This window comes from Pseudophryne corroboree, chromosome 4, assembly GCF_028390025.1.
Source record: "Pseudophryne corroboree isolate aPseCor3 chromosome 4, aPseCor3.hap2, whole genome shotgun sequence".
In the NCBI taxonomy this organism is placed as follows: Eukaryota; Metazoa; Chordata; class Amphibia; order Anura; family Myobatrachidae; genus Pseudophryne; species Pseudophryne corroboree.
The window spans coordinates 141680098-141684375 of record NC_086447.1 but is presented as its reverse complement, the minus strand read 5'-3'; the positions used below and the strand labels follow the sequence as shown (position 1 = coordinate 141684375).

The 4278-nt window shown below is 39.0% G+C and overlaps 1 pseudogene; it reads right to left on the bottom strand.

Moving 5' to 3' along the window:
- Window positions 1-3033: 3033 nt before the first annotated feature.
- LOC134912848 (5S ribosomal RNA) lies at window positions 3034-3152 on the bottom strand (annotated as a pseudogene).
- Window positions 3153-4278: the final 1126 nt, after the last annotated feature.

The following is a 4278-nucleotide window of genomic DNA, read 5'->3' as shown; positions in this document are numbered from 1 at the left end:
CCATATCTCCAGAAGGATATAAATACATTAGAGAGTGTACAAAGAAGGGCAACTAAAATGGTGCATGGCCTACATCACAAAACTTACCCGGAAAGGCTAAAAGATCTTAACATGTATAGTTTGGAGGAGAAAAGGGAAAGGGGAGACATGATAGAAACTTTCAAATATATCAAGAGTCTTAACAAAGTTCAGGAGGGAAACATTCTTCAAAGGAAAAGAAGTATTTGAACTCAAGGACATACACTGAGATTGGATGGGGAGGTTCAGGGAAAATTTAAGGAAAAATTACTTCACAGAAAGGGTAGTGGATAAGTGGAATAGCCTCCCATCAGAGGTGGTAGAGGCTAAGACTGTAGAGCAATTTAAACATGCTTGGGATAGGCATATGATTGAATATCCTTACAAAGAATTAAGGTTCAAAAAGGGTTGAGATTACCTAAAGGATAAAAAAAGGGGGCAGACTAGATGGGCCAAGTGGTTCTTATCTCCCGTCAAATTCTATGTTTCTATGTTTCCCCAGTAAATCCGCCTGTACATCAGCGCTGTGATTTTACAGACACTTAAGTATTCTACATGTTGATATAAAGACAGCATTAGTTAAGAACAAGTGTACCTGTGCCAGAATATATTTTACAAGTATTCTGATGTATACATCTGGTCTCATACCGCGCTTTGTTTTTTATATATATATATATATATATATATATTTTTTTTTTTATATATATATATATATATATATATATATATATATATACATATATACTAGTCCAGTGCAGTTTTATTGTCTTGCTAAAATAATTATCTGCAGTGTGGATTTCACTTTCAGTGTATCCCAGCTTTAGCTATCACTGTATTCTGTACCCTAAGGAACTAGGTGTGTCTGGGTCACATATATAGTGCTTCACAGTATTTACCATTAAGTGTATTCTACTGTGTACTCAGTCACATAATACCTGATTTATTCACTGGTGTTGTGTATTGTGTGCGCAGTCACATAGTACAGGATTTATTCGCTGGTGTTGTATACTGTGTACGCTGTCACACACTAGGGGATTTATTCGCAGGTATTGTACTCTGTCTGGCTGTCTCATACTAATACGCTATGCTGTTAAATATCTGAAAATGTCTAACAAAAATGGTGGGAAATCCGAGAACGCTTCTGCATCATGCAGCGCATGCGCCAAGGATTTGCCAGAGGGGGAAGTTTTGTATGAAGGCCTGTGTACTAAGTGCCATACATCTCCCAGTCAGTCCGCGGCTCCTGTAACCAATCAGGAGCCACCTTGGGCGGTGTTCTTATCTATGATAAATACGATTGTGACATGCCTTACGCCCCCTATGGGACCTCCTGTACCATTACAGTCACATATTGTCCCTATGGTAAATCTGCATTGGGTGGATAATTTGTCTACCCAGTTGCAGCAATTGATTCAATCCTTGGTTAGACATAAGCCTGGCCCAAGTCACTCTCGTGTTATAGGGTCATCTAAGCGGACTAATTCCTCCTCACAATCCACTAATCTCTCAGAAGATTCTTCTGATAACGATGGGGAGCATACTGTCCCATCAGACAGTGACACAGCTGCTTCTGACGAGGAATCTACAACTCAGGTTGATGTCCCTGACCTAGTGGTTGCTATTAAGCAGATCATGCAAATATCAGATGATGATGAGGATTCAACTATGGTATCTAAGAAACCTGATAAATTTAAACGTCAGAAGGTAACTAAAACATTATTACCGCATTCTGACCATTTAGTGGACATACGACGAGAACCCTGGATTACTCCATGGAAGAAATTCTCCCTGTCTAAAAGGATGGTAGCTCACTATCCTCTCCCTGCAGAGTTGTGTAACAAGTGGGAAAATTCACCGCTAGTGAATTCCCATGTCACCCGCTTGGTGGTGTCATCTACTCTGCCTACCACCACTGTCACCTCACTGAAGGAACCGACAGATAAGCGTGTGGAGGGATGCCTGAAGTCTATTTACTCCCTTACAGGTGCTGTACATAGACCCACATAGCAGCCTCCTGGGCTGTGAAATGTATTGAAACATGGGTTCAGGCATTAGAGGATGAGCTGCCCCTGGATATATCTGACAATGCCAGACAATTCCTGTCTCATATTACCACCGCCACCTATTACATACAGGAGGCGTCCTCTGAGGCAGGTGTATTGGCAGCTAAGGCAGCAACTACGTCCATCCTGGCTCGCCGTATTCTGTGGTTGAAGTCATGGAAGGTGGACCTGTACTCCAAAAAGACCTTGGAGGTTCTACCTTTTATGGGAGACATCTTATTTGGGGAAGACCTCAATAAAATTGTGGCTAACTTAGCAGCTGCTAAGACTGCTTTTCTCCCTAATGCTACTCCTTCGACACAGAAGGCAAAAGGTGCCACTGTTTGCTCCTTTCGACCTCAAGGGAAAGCAAAAGGTCAAGCATTCCCAAGACAATCGTGTATCAGGAGTATACCACACAGGGGAATAATAAGATATGAAGTAGATAATATGATAACCAAAATGTAATGAGTGAGGAAGGAAAACCAATGTTTTCTAATCAATCTTAAATTTGGTTGTGCACCCTGAGTCAGTATTGAAACATGCAACAGGAAAGGAGACAAGAAGACTCTTTTGTGGGTGCACTCTTAAGTATTTTTGAAGTTTCAAAGTAAACAATGATATTCTATAAAAAATATAATTTTTATTAACAAGATCAAATAAAATGGAATAGTAGTTGGATATACAAATAAGTTAAAGAGAAAAAAGGAACACAGAACAAATATTACTAGTATAAATACTAAATAACGGTTCCGAACTGTCTCGGTTTCAAATACAGATTAATCTCAACTGAACGCCTGAAAATGAATGCTCTTGGAGTAATGCATGTTAGGAAATAATGACACCTCAATGATGTTATTAATTCTGATCAGCTCCAATTACTTGTTACTTGTATTGAGAAGGGGATAGAAAAGACAGAATAAGCAAGATGAATCTGCTGTTAGTGTTAGACGCTGAGCATGACCGTCCAAATCTTCTACTGAACTGAGTATTCCTCAAGAGTCTCCCACTTGAGTACTAACCCAGCCCAACACTGCTTAGCTTCCAAGATCGGAAGGATTCGGGCGTTGCCAGTGTGGTATGAAAGTAGAAGGAGTATCTAATTTTAATGGGCTCTGGAATCACTGATGAGAGTTCACAAATTATTGTAGAGAATAGAATAGATAGTGGTTGGAAGAAGAAAAATAGGGGATCTGCTGCCAATGTTAGACAGGGATAAATATAAATATCCCTGAATCAATGGTGAGAGTCCTGAAAAATAGATAAAAGTAGGAGAAAGGCAGAGAAAGGTGAAAAAATTAAATTGTACCAAAAGGCTCATGATAGCAGCCTGTGGTAAATTCCAGCAATTCGCTAGAAAAACATGAGTGAATTAAGTATAAATAAATGGTATATTCAAAATGACTTAATTCATGTATAACTTAAAAACTGTAGGGTACAAAATTACCCAAGGTGTTTGCAATACCAAATAATGGCAAAAGAAAGAAATGAAATTTTAACCTGAAAGGATAATCCAAATATATGGTTCACACTGAACAGATTGATATTCTATGTCTCCAAAATATGTCCTGAGTATAATTGAAACAAGTGGCTAAAAAGTAGCTGATTTGTAACAACAGTTCTATGATCAGGAGGAAGATAAGTTGTAACTTTAATATAGTTCTGTGACAACAAGGCTCCAATTGCATAAGAGGTGACTAGATAACCTTAATAAGTATTCTGAGTATAATGATTCTATGAACAAGTTATCAAAAAGAAGTAAGTTTAGAAAGTAAGAAAAGGAGAAGTTCTGGAAAACAATGAAACAGTAACATGTAATTAATGTATTGGGTTTAGAGCTCCAATATCCCAGTATAATTCAACAATATTGGGTAATATGAGATGGAAAGATACCATACACCGGCTGCCAATGAAAAAAGTCCTTTTATAATCAAGAGACTAATGGCCATAATAGACCAGATATAAGTCAATTTTATAAGGCAGTGTATAGAACTATAATAAACATCAAGATATACGATAATGGGATAATATGTAAGGATGTTACCCGAGTCCAAAATATAGGATTCATATGCCGTGCTACTTGAGCGATAGGATGGAGGAAGCTGTCGGCCGCTGGTTTTGCACAAGATACGGTGTACACAAGAGATGTCCGTGACTGAGTCCAAATGGCCCGTCACTGAGGCGCGCCGCGGTTGCGGGATGCAGTGTAGCCGCAGGG